We start from the raw sequence: 17,353 nt of genomic DNA on the forward strand, positions 1-17,353 counted from the left end.
AAGTGTATGTCTGTGTGTGTGTGTGTGTGTGTGTGTGTGTGTGAAAACGGAGGGGGGGTGATGCAGGCTGGGAGGTGGATGACAAACACAGATACCAGCTTCCTTAATCTTAGGGCAATCAACTTCCCATCATGTCCTTGGACTTTCACTTTATTTTCCATTGTAACCAACGAGATTCTTCTAGCGGCAAGTACACGTGGGACTTGAGCAATGATATCGTGCTCCTGCCAAGATCTAATGAGAGTGTCAATAATTGCAAGACATTTTAAATGAATATTTTCTAAGCAAATCATTGCCTTTTCAAAGAGCTTTTCTTTCTGCTTACGGAAAGAGCAACTCAGACACTCTGAGGGAGCCGAGAGCATGTTTGATCGCCTTCCTCCTCTCCCATATTCTGGACTGTTAGAGAATGTCTTTTTTCATCTTTTCTACTATCAGGCTTTTCATCTGAACTGTGAGATTTCTTCCCATCATCCTGGCTCTTTGAGGGCATCCGGGTAACACACGTCATTTCTGGATGTGTGTAGGTTCCTTGGCTCTCCTATATTTACTTGCCCTGGTTCGTGTAATTTCTTGCCCCACAACAGAGTCATGATATTTGATTTCCATTTTCTGAACATTGCAGGTGAAGCTGAAAGCCAGGGGGATGGAGAGATTTTCTGGGACATACTAGCCTTCCTGGATAGATCTGGCCTAGGGCTACCAGCCTAGATCTGCCTTCTCACTCAGGTGGGAGTGGAGGAGGGGCTCTCTCTAATTTCTATTTTCTTCTTTTTCCTGGATTTAACCACTGCTTACTTATAACCTCCTCCCCTCAGATAGAGCCTGGGAGAGGGTAATAAAGCTTAAATCTGACTTGGCTGCCTGATAACAGTCTGGTGGAGAAAGAAATCAAGACCCTTCATCCCAGGATTGTATGTGCATTTTCATCTTCCTTGCTGTTTCTGTCTGCCGTCATCAAGGGTGCATGCAAAAACAGGCATGGGCAGATACGTACTGGGGCGTGGTGCAGGAGGAGTTCGTAATGGATATAAGATGTCTTAAGATCCTCAGAGGAAAGTTTCCTTTAGAAAGAAATAATTAGCTGCTGCAAAGAAGTGCCTAGAATGAAATCAACTTAAATATAAACCCTGACTGTTCAAACCAGTTTCTAGGTAGCTTGACTAATGTTAGAGATGGACCTCTGCAACAATCTGTGGGACACCTTAGCTAGATAGGAACAGAACACTCTATTTCATACCCTAGCCTCTCCGTAACACTTCAAATACTGTTCTTACAGCTTGTTTGGTTACCATACTCCCCTTTTTTTGGGACAGCAGGGAGGCCTGTGCTTGCCAACATGTCTGTGAACGTCTACACAGGGCCAACAGTGTGTGAAACTTCATCCCCAGCAAAGCATGCAGTGGGGAGTGTTGATGGGAGTGGGGGTCCCTTCAGAGTTAGACGAGAGAATTGCTGGGTGTCGGGGCCTCCACAGGAAGTGGTTCAGCTAAAACAGCAGCAGTGGCTAATGTGATCAGCCCTCACTGGTCAGAATGCATCGTAAGACTGAGCATAGTTTAGAGGAAAGCAATCAACTCCACAGGTGTGTATTAAAAGTGGTAAAAGCACCTTAATAATAATTCCAAGAAACACTTGTAAAACACTTACTACACATTGCTGCTGCTAAGTTGCGTCAGTCGTGTCTGACTCTGTGTGACCCCATAGACGACAGCCCACCAGGCTCCCCCATTCCTGGGATTCTCCAGGCAAGAATACTGGAGTGGGTTGCCATTTCCTTCTCCAATGCATGAACGTGAAAAGTGAAAGTGAAGTCGATCAGTCGTGTCTGACTCTTTGAGACCCCAGGGACAGTAGCCTACCAGGCTCCTCCGTCCATGGGATTTTCCAGGCACTAGACACTCTTTAAATGCTTTCTAAAGATGGCTATACTTAACCCTTCCAATTACCTTAGGGAATAAGTTTTATAATTGTTTCCACTTCACAGAAGAGTAAGCTGAGGCTGGGACCTCCTGGGTGGTCCAGTGGTTAAGAACTTGCCTTGCAGTGCAGGGGATGTAGGTTTGATCTCTGGCTGGGGAATGAAGATCCCACATGCTCTGGGGAAGCTAGGTCCATGCACTGCAGTGAAAGATCCTGCAAGATGCAAAGAAGTTCCCGTGTTGCAACTAAGACTTGATGTGGCCAAATAAATAAATAAGAAGAGTAAACGGAGACCCAGAGAGGTCAAATACCCAATACTTGACACATCCAATACCCAGCAGACTCAGCACTCAAAGCTAGGCAAAGTCCAGATTGTGTGTTTTTGATACTAGCCTATTCTGCCTCTAACACCCCACTCCAGTACTCTTGCCTGGAGAATCCCAGGGACAGCGGAGCCTGGTGGGCTGCTGTCTATGGGGTCGCACAGAGTCGAACACGACTGAAGCGACTTAGCAGCAGCAGCAGCAGCAGCATTCTGCCTGTAAAGAACTAGAAATCTCCAGCAAGCGTCCTGTGACTCCTCCAAAAGTAGTCTGCCGACCTCAGTGACAGCAGCCAGTGGTTCTGGCTGTGTGTAGAGATCCTGTGTGTGGAGTTGCTGTCGTCAGCCATGAAAGTGCCTTTGCGATGGGTGTCTGATTAAGTGGCCCCTGGAGTAAGGACATCAGATCCCAGTGCTGATCTGAAGTAAGAATGTTCAGCCTAAAAGTAGTTTAGTCCACAGCTCTTCCTAAGAGCAGTTTATCTGGACCAGCACGGATATTGATAACACTGAAGTTCATATGTGACTTGAGTTGGTCATTTCCTTGAGATGTTCCCTGTGGTCAGAATAGACTTGCAGGGGAAGCAGGCACTGTCAGCTCTCTTGTCAGGCAAGCATGGCCTGCCCTGATGTTCCTGTATGTCAGAGGATCCACAGCCTGGAATTACATGGGAAGAACCAGACTGATCAGTGTCTGAAACAGTGGAGACAGATATCAGTCCCAGAGGGTCTTTTGATCACAGAGTAGCCTAAGGATGGAGAAGGCTGTCTAAGCTGTGGACCATTTGGGGGTTAGCAAAGGATGCAGGACTGTAGAGCATCCTGAATCAGAGAACAGAGAGGATGGATCTGTGGATGGAAAATAATCAAATGCTTGGAGTAAGACATGAAGGAAGGAGGACTTTAGAAGCTCTTTCCAGAATTGGCTCAGAGGGAAAAGCGTCTGCCTGCAATGCGGGAGACCTGGGTTCAACCCCTGGCTCGGGAAGATCCCCTGGAGAAGGAAATGGCAATCCACTCCGGTACTTTTGCCTGGAAAATCCCATGAAAGGAGAAGCCTGGTAGGCTACAGTCCATAGGGTCACAAAGAGTAGGACACGACAGCGACTTCACTTTCCCTTTCCAGAAACCCAAGGGAGTTGGGGGCAGAGGGAGGCAACCATCTGTTATGGGCTGAGTTATAGTCTCCAAAATACATATTCCTAACCCCCAGTATCTCAGAATATAGCTATATTTGGGAATAAAGCTTTTAAAGTGAAAATTAGGTTTAAATGGGGTCATCAGGGTAGGCCCAATGACCTACAAGCGACACCAAGCTACCTGGAGTCGTTATAAAAAGAAGTGATTAGGACAGAGACACACACAGAAGGAAGTCCACATGAAGACACAGGGAGAAGACAGCTGTCTACAAGCCAGAGAGAGAGGCTTCAGAGGAAACCAGCCCTGCCAACACCAGGATCTCAGACTTCAACCTCCAGAACTATGAGAAATAAATGTCTGCTGCTTTTGTCACAGCAGCCTGCCCTGACTGATACACTGCTCTTCTCCCCTCTCCAAAGCCAGCTGCAGTCTCTGGAGTTGCCTCTGAGATGGCCCTGACTCAGGTGTAAACTGTGCCTTCTGTCCTGGAAAATGCTGCAACACTTAATAAAAAGAGAGACAGGGGTTCATTTCCTCTCAAATAATAAATGCTGTGATCCCAAGGTGCTGCTCATCAATTCACTCCTTCACCAAATTCATACAGTGGCAACCTCAGTCCATGCACTAAACTCACCCCTCACAGCTGCAGCCCTGAACTGTGATCCAAAGATGTGTTCGAAGGTGTGCTGGAATAGGAACAGAGGTGGTATGCAAGGTGATCTAGGCCAGGACAACAGAGAACAGTCAGCAGGAACAGGGTCCACTTCGTATGCAGCTCTGAGGAGCTGGGACTGCTCCAAAAGTACCAGAGTGGATTGCCATTTCCTTCTCCAGGGGATCTTCCCGAGCCAGGGGTCGAACCCAGGTCTCCCGCATTGCAGGCAGACGCTTTTCCCTCTGAGCCAATTCTGGAAAGAGCTTCTAAAGTCCTCCTTCCTTCATGTCTTACTCCAAGCATTTGATTATTTTCCATCCACAGATCCATCCTCTCTGTTCTCTGATTCAGGATGCTCTACAGTCCTGCATCCTTTGCTAACCAGACTCTGAGGGAAAGGCTGTATGCATGAGGTCCTTCAAGGAGACATTGGAATAAGTTGGCCCTGGATTTGGCAAAGCAGCTTAATTATGAGCTGAAATTGCTGCTGGGGGAGAGGTCTTCTTCCACTAGAAAATCCCTCTGTCCATTCCCAGCTGGGAACATAACCCTTTCTGGCTCCTACAACAGCAAGGCCACCTCTGATCTGGGGCTCCCTACTATTTAACCTGAAGGCGTGTGACAACCTTGAGTGGGCAGAGGGAACTGCAATCCACTTAGGGGGGTTCAGGACTGCAGAGGGAAGTCAGGGTGAGCAGCATGAATGGTTTGTCTTGAGGCAGAACTGATGGAATAACTTGAGAACTTCAGTAAGAATAGGAGGAGAACTTTCAAAGAGATGAGGTCACAACACAAAAGTCCAAAAATAAAATGCATGAATTCTGATTTAAAACTTCAGGAGATGAATCGTAAAAGGATCACCTTTACTGGGGCCCAAATGTATCTCTGGTTTGAAAGATGTGGTGGAATAAACCTCTCACAAAACAGAGCCAGAGAGCTGATGAGAAATTATGAGTGAGAAGATGAGAAGCACAAGAAGCAGGATGTCTAACATAAATTGTAGGAATCTGTAATGAAGAAAGGAATAGATGGACAAATAGTAACTAAGGAGCCAAGGCAAGAAGACTACCCCATGTTGAAGAAACACTTGACTTTGCATATTCAATGATCTCTCTGAGTCTCAAGCACAATGAACAAAATTAACATGTTTATAAACATATTCCAGAGAGTTTCCTGATAAGATAAAGTGAATAATACCTGTAAGCATTCAGAAAAAAAAATAAAAACATGTTCAGTTCAGTTCAGTCACTCAGTCGTGTCCAACCCTTTGCAACCCCATGAACTGCAGCACGCCTGGCTTCCCTGTCCATCACCAACTCCCAGAGTTTACCCAAACTCATGTCCATTGAGTTGATGATGCCATCCAACCATCTCATCTTCTGTTGTCCCCTTCTCCTCCTGACTTCAACCTTTCCCAGCATCAGGGTCTTTTCAAATGAGTCAGCTCTTCGCATGAGGTGGCCAAAGTATTGGAGTTTCAGCTTCAACATCAGTTCTTCCATTGAACACTCAGGACTGATCTCCTTTAGGATGGACTGGTTGGATTTCCTTGCAGTCCAAGGGACTCTCAAGAGTCTTTTCCAACACCACAGTTCAAAAGCATCAATTCTTTGGCGCTCAGCTTTCTTTATAGTCCAACTCTCACATCCATACATGACTAGTGGAAAAACCATAGCTTTGACTAAATCGACCTTTGTTGGCAAAGTAATGTCTCTGCTTTTTAATATGCTGTCTAGGTTGGTCATAACTTTCCTTTCAAGGAATAAGCGTCTTTTAATTTCACAGCTGCAATCACCATCTGCAGTGATTTTGGAGCCCAGAAAAACAAAGTCAGCCACTGTTTCCACTGTTTCCCCCATCTATTTGCCATGAAGTGATGGGACCAGATGCCATGATCTTCGTTTTCTGAATGTTGAGCTTTAAGCCAACTTTTTCACTCTCCTCTTTCACTTTCATCAAGAGGCTCTTTAATTACATGTGAGGAAAAAAAAAATGGAGTTAGCATTAGGTGTTTCATCAATAACATTGGAAGATAGAAGATAATAATTAAGGGAAAAGCCTCTATTATCCAAGTAAATTATATTAAGAAAAATGTAATTATATTCCAGAAAAAATATAGTCATTTTGGCCATATAGGGCCTCAGCAATATAACCATGTGCGTTATCTGCAGATAATATAAAGAAAACTCTTAAATAAAACTGGAGAATATGAAGCATCCTTAGTCCTTGTGAACAATGTCTTGCACTAGAGATATGCCATCTAAGTGGATATCGTGAATCACTGGAAAATAAGCATGTGAATGTTAACTAAGGATTTGTGAGACAGCCCATTCATTCCAGAAGGGAAAGCATAATGATAATCTACTACTTAAAACATTTACAATATTAGATATTTCACCAACATCGAGGCATTAAGGCTGGAAGCTTAAGTGTGTGGTGGTAGAAAGGAGACTTGAGGTGTAGAAAGAGAGGTAGGAAAAGCATCATAGGTGATCAGGAACAGGGTGATGATGGAATCAAGAACTCATATATTACGGTGGATGGGCAGGGAGTAGGCAAGTAAAATACTTAGGAGGGGATGGGGTCATAATTAATGTCAGTATGTTAATACAGAAACAGTGGGTGTGATGCTTAACTTTATTTGTTAACTTGACAGGCCATAGGGTGCCCAGATTTGGTCAAACATGATTCCGGATGTTTTCTGTGAGGATGTTTTGGACAAGATTAACATTTGAATACTTAGACTGAGTAAAGAAGATTGCCTTCCCCAAAGTGATTAGGCCTCATCCAATCAGTTGGCAGTGAATAGCACAAAGATCACTGAGCTCCCCAGAGTAAGAGGGAAGTCCTCCTGCCTGGCTGGAGGATTTGAGCATTGGTTTTGGTTCACATCATGGACCCTGAACCAGAATGTCTTAGATAAGACACTCTTTGATCCACAAAAACTGTGAGATAATAAATGTTTATTGTTGCTTTTAGTCACTAAGTTGTGGGGCAATTTGTTAGATAGTAACTAATGCAAATGGATATGCGAATTTCCACTGCATTCCATATGCCTAAGTCCCTCTGATGCTCAATGTGTCATCAAACTAACTCCAAAGGTACCAAATTTGTGTAATATTCCACTATTCAAACTTCTAGACATATGAAGAATTATAGCTCATATTTTGTTAATGGCATGAAATTTGCCACTTTTTCTAATTTTTTAAAGAAAGCTGTATTCAGATCAGAAGAAAGAATCCCTGGTTCATCCTCAAGTTGGATGAACAAGGAAGAATTTAAACTGTGGACAGCCAACATGTGGTCTCGTGCATCCTGGTGAGTTACTAAAGTAACTGAGACACACTGTGGAGAAACCACTTACGAGACTCAGAAGGAAACTGGGGACAACAGATGCAGGCTTTGAAGTGATATCAAAAGGAGGAGGGAAGAGGCTTGCAAATTCTCAAGTGTGTGAATAGGTCAAATCTGTATGGGATGCTATAAAACAAGAGCTGTTGGTGAAATGGTTTAAATAATGTGAATTAATAGTGTTCTTGGCAACCAGAGCACCATTTATTGCTTGGGATGGTTTTGGCTCAGTTCCTCAAGTAGTAGAGAATGAAGAGATCCATGTAGAATTCGATAGTAGAAACAGTGCCAGGCTTTGAAAATGGTATTTCTTTACATTTTGAAGATGAATATCAAACCTTTCTAATACTTAAAAGCAATGTTTGTAACTATAAAGTGGTCATTATTCACTGAATCCCTGACTTCTCAAATCATTAAAATTGTTTTTTCTCCTGTTGCTTAATGTATATTAACACTCAGTAAAATTTTGCCTTTGTATTTGAACATGATGTTGGAATTCATTCAACATTTCAATGTTTCAACATTCTTTCATGACATCTCCTGTGTGTTTTGTTCTGATTTTGGAAATTAAGTGTTTTCATGTTGAGATAATTGCAAATTCACATGCAGTTGTAAGAAATAATACAAAGAGATTCATGTACATTTTACCAGGTTCCCCAATGGTGTGTGCATGTGTGCTAAGTTGCTTCAGTCTTGTCTGACTCTTCATGATCCTGTGGACTATAGTCCACCAGGCTCCTCTGTCCGTGGAATTCTCCAGGCAAGAATACTGGAGTGGATTGCCATGCCCTCCTCCTTCCCCAATGGTAACATCTTGCAAACCTGTAGTACAATATCACAGCCAGAATGTTGATGCTGATGCAGTAAAGATACAGGACACTTCCGTCACCACCTGGATCCCTCAAGTTGCGCTTTTATAGCCACACCCACTTCCCTTCCTCCCCACCTCCATCCCATTAACTCCTGGCATCCACTGGTCTATTTTCCATTTTTGTGATTTTGTCATTTTAAGAATGTTATGTAAACGGAGTCATACAGTATGTAAACTTTCAGATTGTTTTTTTATTCAGCATAATTCTTGGAGATTAATCCAAGTTCTTGAATGGATCAATAGTTCCTTCCCTTCTATTGCTGAGTGGTATGGATGCAGCACAGTTCAGCTATTCACCTTTGATGGATGTTTAGGTCATTTCCAGCATCTGATTATTACAAGTAAAGCTACTGTGAACATTCATGTAGAGGTCTGTGTGTGTGTACCTGTTTTTCATTGTGTGTAGAATAAATGTCCATGAACACAATTGCTGGGTTGTATGTTAATTGTATGTTAAGTTTTACAAATAACTGCCAAACTGTTTTTCAGGTTGGCTGTACAATTTTGCATTGATTCCTACCATCTATGTATAAGTGATCTAGTTTCTCCAATCCTCTTGAACATTTGGCATCATCAATGTTTTCTGTATAGCCATTCTGATTGGAGTAAAGCGATTATAGTTCAATTTTCACTTCCATAATAGTTAATAATGTTGACCGTCTTTTTTGTGTGTGTTTATTTGTCATCAGCATATTCTCTGGTGAAATGTTTCCTGTCTTTTGCCCATTTTCTAACTGAATTGTTTGTTTTTTATTGTTGAGTTTTGAGAGTTCTTCGTATATTTTAGATACAAGTCCTTTGTTGGCTGGATGGATGCGTGGCTGGTTTGCAACTATTTTTCCTCAAATCTTTAGCTTGTCTTTTCATTTTCTCTGCAGGGTCTTTTACAGAGTAAAAGCTTTTAATTTTGATGAAGTCCAGCTTAACAACATTTTCCTTTCATGGATGATACTTTTGGTGTCATTCTAAGAACTATTTGCTGAGGTCAAGATCCTGAAGGTTTTCTCCTACATTTTTTCCAAGTTTCATAGTTTTTTAAGTTTTGCATTTGAATCCATGACTCATCTTGAGTTAATATTTGTAGGAGGGGAAAAGTTTAAGTGAGCTTCTCTGGTAACTCAGCTGGTAAATAGTCCTTCTCCAACGCAGGAGACCCTGGTTCGATTCCTGGGTCAGGAAGGATGGTCCCCTGGAGGAGGGATAGGTTAACCACTCCAGTATTCCAGTGTTCATGGGCTTCCCTGGGCTCAGACAGCAAAGAATTCACCTGCAATGCAGGAAACCTGGGTTTGATCCCTGTCCTGGAGGAGGGCATGGTAACCCTCTCCAGTATTTTTGCCTGGAGAATCTCCATGGATAGAGGAGCCTGGTGTGCTACAATCCAAGGGGTCACAAAGAGTCAGACACGACTGAGTGACTAAGCACAGCACAGCAAGGTTTTAGTATCACATGGTTTTCAGTGTGAGACTATGACTGTAACAGTTGCGTGCTTAAAATCTAATTCCTAATAACAAAAGCTGTGCATCATTCCTCTGGTTGTGAGCTCATGTCATTGGTTATCCCGTATTGTTTGCACTGGCATCAAGTGTAGTTCTTTTTGCTTTCTGATTTCAGATGTCTTTGTTCCAAATTGTGCTGGGACTGTCGCTTTTGCAGACTAAAAACTCGAATTTCACTTCACAGTCTATAGAGTCAGAGGCAGTTGCCGCCTCGGCACTTGTATTTCTGTGATTAGTATGTTTTTCTGCTAGTGTAATTATTTTGAATAATTTAAAATTGATCTGTTTATAAGGATTTAGCCCACTCTTATGTAATAATTTTTTCTTGCTCATCTATCCTTAATTTTTAAAAATAAAACACAATCAAGCAATTCACAGGGAGCAGAGGATGAAGCTTGAACCTTAGTTTGATTTTCTGCACAAACTGAACCTGAGATAAGAAGCTGAGTACAATTCTGTTACCAAACCACACTTGGATCTGCTTGCCCACACCCAGTAAAGCCTATCTACTGATGCTGGGTTGTGGTGGGGGAAAGTGCAGCATTTATTGCCTGGCGCCAAGTGAGGAGTCCAGGGCAGCTAGCGCTCAAAACATCCAAACTTCCTGATAGGCTTCAGCAAAGCATTTTTGAAGGCTGTGTTAAGAACGGGATGTCCTGGGATATGCGATCAGCTCATGAACAATTCTTTGATTGCTTGATGGTGAGGTGTCACAGAGGTTAACGTCATCAGTCCTCAGGAGCCAGCAAGTCTGGGGGCTACATGCTCACGATCATCAAGTTGTTACTTTCTTCCCTTTGGTTAGGGTTTTAGTATCTGTAAAACAACTCAGGAAACGTACATCAGATATTGTTATCTCAGTACTTCAGAGAGGAGCTAAAGCGGAGGATATGCGGGAGGGTTCTGTTCCAGGCAGGCCCCATAGAGTCCTGCTCAGTTACAAGTTCACTGGGCAGTGACCTCTTGGAAGCAACTGGAGGAGAGGGAAAGGGAGAAGGAAAGCCTTTTTTTAAATGGGGTTAATGATGAGGTGACTGCTTTGGTGATAGGGGCTCATTCCTGCTAGGGACCCTCTGATGAATCCTGCTAAGACTGCCTCAGGATTGGCCCAGCAAGGTACAGGGAAGCTGGAGTACTAATTACCAGTCCCATCCCTTTTTGGCTGAGGGTTCCCCGTGGACCATTCCCAGCATGCAGACTAAGCAGCTTCTTCATGTGGGAGGCAGCCATGCAGAGTCAGAGAGACTTGGTGACTGGGAGTGGCTGCAGCAGCATGCCTGCTGGTGCTGTTACAACTGGGGAGTTCTAGGGTGTGATCTCCACATGTTCATTCACTGCGGAGCATGAGGGACCTGCTGCCTCTTGAGATCCTTTCCCATTTCTCATCTAAGTAGTTACTGTGACTGTAACAAATCCCATAAATTCCTATATTGTTGTTTATTCTCTAAGTTACGTCCGACTCTCTGTGACCCCATAGACTGTAGCTCAACAGGCTCCTAGGCCCAAGGGATTGCCCAGGCAAGAATACTGGAATGGATAGCCATTTCCTTCTCCAGTGGATCTTCCTGACCCAGATATGGAACCCACATCTCCTGCTTTTCCGGAGGATTTTTTACCACTGAGTCACCAGGAAAGCCCATAAGGTCCTGTATTCTGACCTTTTTGATGTTTTCCTTTTCGAACTGCCATAGATGGGCCATATAGATTCCAGAGACTTTGGTGGAACAGAAATGCAGGAGCCCTTGATCTCCAGTTCTCATTCCAGGTGACCCACTCATCCTCTGATGCAGGCTGCAGGGAGGAATAATTCCAGTTCTCAGCTGGGCTTGTAAATTTCTAACTGTAGATGGTAGCTGACATGTCTGGAATTGTGGCATATTCCTGGTTCCCATCCTCAGATTATCTGATGCAACAGATCTAGGAAGCATCTGCCATAATAAATGGCCCAGGTGATTTTTCTGCACACCAGAGTTTTAGGCTGTCAATTCTTACTTGAACGCCAACTCCAGTGGGACCACAGTAGCACCCCACTGTACCTTGTGACTAACTTTAGCATCTCTGGCTGCAATAAATTCAGCTCCACTAATAAAATTGGAAGCTAAGTGAACATACTCCTTGTGCTAAATGGAGAGAAACAGAGAGGAACTCTAAGAAAGAGATGCAGTGGCCCTCAGAAAGAACTTGAGACAGAGCTGGAAGCAATACGAGGTGACAGAGCATTTACTTGGCAGAGTCCCTCTCTCAGGAGTGAAACAAGTCCTCAAAGCTTGAAACGTTACTTCTGTGCCACTTGCATAGAGTCACAAGAGCACTTGACATTTCAAGGAGGCTTTGAGCAGAGGACATTTAGCTCTTCTTGATGGTCCTGAGGCTCTCTGCCAGGAACTTAGAATATTGTTAGAGTCTTTGCTATATTTCAGTCTGATGAGGAAAAGAAATAGCTTATGAATCCACAAGGTGACATGCTTTATAACATTTTTAAGAATTACTAAGCAAAACCGGAAGAGTTGGCCTCTTGTTGCCACAATACAATGCTCCATGCACAGATATTTAGCATATTTTTCCTTCTAAAAAGAAAACAACAACACACCATAATCAGTCCTTGACTCTCCCGGCTTCCACCCCAAACCCTGGTCTATTAACCTGCAGTCTTTGCTAATAGTTTTCTTTTGTATTTAGGTGTGTTTAGAAATTCCTGGGTTGGGCTAAGCCGTGGGAGCAACGTAGCCCCATTGTCTCTGTTGGTATTGCTCCTTTTGGGTCACCATCCAGCATGGTGGGAGATCTTCCCCAACCATAATGGGTAGCTTCAATGATAAGGAAAAGCTGGTTGACCAACAGAACTAGCTGCCTCCAGGGGCTGGACATGTACAGCTTACAGTGGCTCAAGCTTCTATAAGTGAGAGAAGAGACACAGTACCAGACAACGGGGAGACGGGTGGCAAACTGGACCCCATAGCTTCATGGCCCCAGCCACTTATCCTGTGTGACTCAGTTATTACTATATGACCACTGTACTGTTGCTCAGAGGTTGTGTATCTGCACTTTCATCTGGAATCTACCAACAGTTGGGCAAAAATAAAAACAAAACCCAGCCAGATACCTCTACAGTTTGGGTCCACGGTTTGCCTGTGTTTTCAATTACTTTGATCTGCTTCTGCTTCTCTGTCTTCCTAGCACTTTGCTTTTACTTAAATATTGTGCTCAGTTGCTCAGTCTTGCCTGACACTTTATGACCCCATGGACAATAGCCTGCCAGATTCCTCTGTCCATGGAATTTTCCAGGCAAGAATACTGGAGTGGATTGCCATTTCCTACTCCAGGGGATCTTCCTGACCAGGGATTGAACCCATGTTTCTTGTATCTCCATCTCCTGCATTGGCAGGTGGGTTCTTTACCACTGTGCCACCTGGGAAGCCATATACTTAAGGAATAGGACAGTTTTCTTTTAGTTCCTTTCTTTCTTTTTTTTTGTTTGTTTTAAATTTTAAAATCATATTTCTTATTGAAGAGGCAATGCATACACTTGGTATACAGCTCAAAAGGAATGAAAAGATAGATAATTAAGTCTGTTTCTTAACTCTGCTCCCAGTCAAGCAGAAACTTTCTGGAAATATTCTGTTTACGTATGGGCTCTGTGTATACATATGTATTCTTCCTCTCTCTCGCTCTCTCTTTTGCAATCAGCAGATTCTAATAGTTTTGTAAGCAAATTTTTAGATTTACAGAATAATTGATCAGATAGCATATAGGATTTCACATGCCCAGTTTCCCCTATTATTAACACCTTGCATTAGTGAGGTCCATTTGTTATCATTAACAAGCCAATGCAGATACATTACTCTTAACTCAAGTCCGTAGTCTACGTCACGGCTCACTCTGTTAATCGGATCTGTACATAATACACCCGCCATCACAGTATCATAGTTTCATTTGTAGGTGAGCTAATTTGTCTCAGAACACTGTCACCCAGCACAGTGTATCTCTCTGGGGGACATTTAATGAATGGCTACTGAAATGACCCTAGAATGATTGGGCTCTGACAGTAATGCCAGTCTTCAGTGGGGCAAGGTCTTCCCTGACTTCACCTGTGGTCAGTGATGAGTGGTGGTCTGCAAGGCAGTGATCACTCTCCAACCCAGTGGATTTTCCTCAAAGACTGTACAGCATATTTGCAATAGACCTGAATATCTGCCCCTGGCATTTCTACCAGGTCTGGGGGTGGAGTTTAAATCTTTTTTAGGAACATCCCCTAATAGAAAAGTTCTGGAAAATGCTGGCTCTACCTGTTTCTTACCTGCTCTGCAAATTCCTGCTTATACTTCCTCTAAATGTTTCAAAACCCAAAGAGTACGTACACTCTGGCTTTAGGATGAAACTTACTGGATATGAGGGAATTTAAGAACTATGTCAGGAATGTCAGTGTTGATTTGGGGTCTAGAAATCAAGTTTCACAATACTATGACAAACTTTGCAGAGTGTGGATGTCGAATTGCAGCACTTTGCACTTTCCTGTGCTTCGGTTCTATTGCCCTCCTCGGTTTGGAGGTATATCCGTGTGGAAATCTTGTCAGGCTTATTATTCTCCTTGGGCACAGGCTTTGCTCCCCTTCTGCACTCGTCCCCTGTGGCCGTGGAGGGTCCCTTCCAGTGGCGCTTCTGTGCTATTTGACCCTCATGGGCAGGCTACGCTTGTGTTTCTTTCCCATTAACAGGATCACTGGGGATCTGTGATGACCCAGTGTCCAATTTTCTGTTCTCTGTTCTTTCCTTTGGAAAGCTGTCCTGGAAATGGACTAGCTTTTCCAAGAAAGCCTGTCATGTGTGTTTATAGACTTTTAATTTTGCTCAATTTCCTGCCATCAGTGGCAGGTCTGGGACTATCAAAGCAGGCTGCTGGGAATTCCCCAGGGTCAGAGTCAAAACCACTTTTTAAATCTCTTTCTAGAACATACACCAATACTCTATTTTTATAGCCCCCACATTTTTATTACGCATGTTCTTATACCCCCAGGACTTCCTGTTCAAAACAAATAGCAAGATGCTCTACTTAAATGCGTATGGACTCTCCCATCTAGAGTGAAAACCAGTGCATTTTCACCAGATGATTCTTTCAGGCCAGTGTTAAACTCCCTCCCACTTTTCAAGACTCTTTTGTGGGACACCACAGGGGAAAAGGAGAGAAAGGGGTTTTGATGGTTAATTTTATGGGCCAACTTGGCTGGGTCAATGTGCTCAGACATACTGGTTGTTTCTATGAGGGTGGTTTTTGAATGAGATTAACACTTCAGTGGTGAACTTCTGGTAAACAGGTTACCCTCCATATTGTGGGTGGGCCTCATCTAATCAGCTGAAGGACAGACTAGAACACAAAACTGAACTTCCCAAATGAAGAAAGGAGTCTGCCAACAGATGGCCTTTGGACTTGAACTGCAACATTGGTTTTTCCTTAGGTCTCCTGACTGCTGACCACCATGCAGATTTTGGACTTGCCAGTCTCCATAATGGCATGAGCCAATTCCTTGTCATAAATCTCTTTCTGTTGGCTCTGTTTCTCTGGAGAATCCTGACTAATGCAGGGGGTAGACAAAGGGCAAGTGATGTATGTAGTCTATGCTCCTTCACAGAACAGCGGTAGGCAACACACCATTTCTTGCTACTCCTACAGGGTCTGGGAAAGGAATGTGTAGGTAGAACTCCATAAATAACATTTGTTTTCAGATATTTAAAAAAATTCCTACTCTATTTCCTTGTCTTATTTTTACTGCATTACAAGTTTACCAGATCTTTGCTAAAATTATAGATAGAGCCAGTCATTTGATGCTTTGTAACTAAAAATTTAAAAAAAATAGGAAAAGACAATTTCCAAATAAAAGTGGTATCCTTGATTGCCTCCTGGAACAGAAAAAGAACATTAGTGGAAATAACTAATGAACTCAGAATGAAGTTCGGAGTTTAGTTAATACTTAGTTTCTCTCTTAGTTTTGACAAGTGAATTACGGTCATGTAAGTTTTCCCAGTAGGGGGAAGTTGTGTGGGAACTCTCTGTACCATCTTTGTAACTCTTCTGAACATATAAAATCACTCCAGAAGTAAATGTTTATTTAAGAAAAATAGGAGACAACCCCCTTCATGGATCACAGCCTTGTCATAGCGAAGAGGCTTGCATAACTCAATGAAGCTATGAGCCAGGCCTTGCAGGGCCACCCAAGATGAACAAGTCATAGAGGAAAGTTCTGACAAAATGTGGTCCACTGGAGGAGGAAATGGCCACCCCTTCTAGTATTCTTGCCTTGAAAATCCCATGAACAGTTTGAAAAGGCAAAAAGATATGACACTGGAAGATGCACGCCCCCTCCACCCCACCCCAGGTCAAAAGGTGTCCAATATGCTACTGGGGAAGAGCAGAGGGCAACGGCTAATAGCTCCATAAAGAATGAAGTGAATGTGCCAAAGTGTAAACAATGCTCAGTTGTGGATGTGTTTGGTGGTGAAAGAAAAGTCCGATGCTGTAAAGAACAATATTGCATAGGAACCTGGAATGTTAATTCTGTGAATCAAGGTAAATTGGATGTGGTCAAGTAGGAGATGGCAAGTATGAATATTGACATCTTAGGAATCAGTGAACTAAAATGGAAATAGGTGAATTTAATTCAGATGACCTTAATATCTACTACTGTGGGCAAGAATCCCTTAGAAGAAACGGAGTAACCCTGAGAGTCAGCGAAAGAGTCCGAAAAGCAGTACTTGGGTTCAGTCTCTAAAATGACAGAATGATTTTGGTTTGTTTCCAAGGCAAATCATTCAGCATCACAGTAATCCAAGTTTGTACCCCAACCACTAATGCTGAAGAAGCTGAAGTTGAATGGTTCTATGAAGGCCCATAAGACCTTCTAGAACTAACACACACACACACACACACACACAAATGTCATTTTCATCATAGGGGATTGGAATACAAAAATAGGAAGTCAAGAGATACCTGGAGTAATAGGTGAGTTTGGCCTTGGAGTAAAAAAATGAAGCAACTCAAAAGCTTACAGAGTTTTGTCAAGAGAACACACTGGCTATGGTTTTTCTAATAGTCATGCACCAATATGAGAGTGGGGCCATAAGTAAGGCTGAGTGCTGAAGAATTGATGCTTTCGAATTGTGGTCCTAGAGAAGACTCTTGAGAGTCTCTTGGACTGCAAGGAGGTTGAACCAGTTAATCCTAAAGGAAATATTCAACCCTGAATATTCATTGAAAGGACTGATGCTGAAGCTCCCACACTTTGGCCACCTGATGAGAAGAGCTGATTCATTGGAAAAGACCCTGATGCTGGGAAAGATTTAAAGCAAAACGAGAAAAGGGTGGCAGAGGATGAGATGGTTAGATAGCATCACCGACTCAGTGGACATGAAATTGAGCAAACGTTGGGAGATAGGGAAGGCCAGGGAAGTCTGGTGTGCTACAGTCCGTGAGGATGCAGAGTTGGACATGATTTAGCAACAGAACAACAGTAACAAAGGAGGCAAATGGGGTTCCATGGACGATGGGGTGACGCTACTGCAGGTGATACTGTTATCTTTCCACTTAGGAGAAAGTATTA

The sequence above is a fragment of the Bos indicus x Bos taurus genome, chromosome 8 (genome assembly GCF_003369695.1).
Source record: "Bos indicus x Bos taurus breed Angus x Brahman F1 hybrid chromosome 8, Bos_hybrid_MaternalHap_v2.0, whole genome shotgun sequence".
Taxonomy (NCBI): Eukaryota; Metazoa; Chordata; class Mammalia; order Artiodactyla; family Bovidae; genus Bos; species Bos indicus x Bos taurus.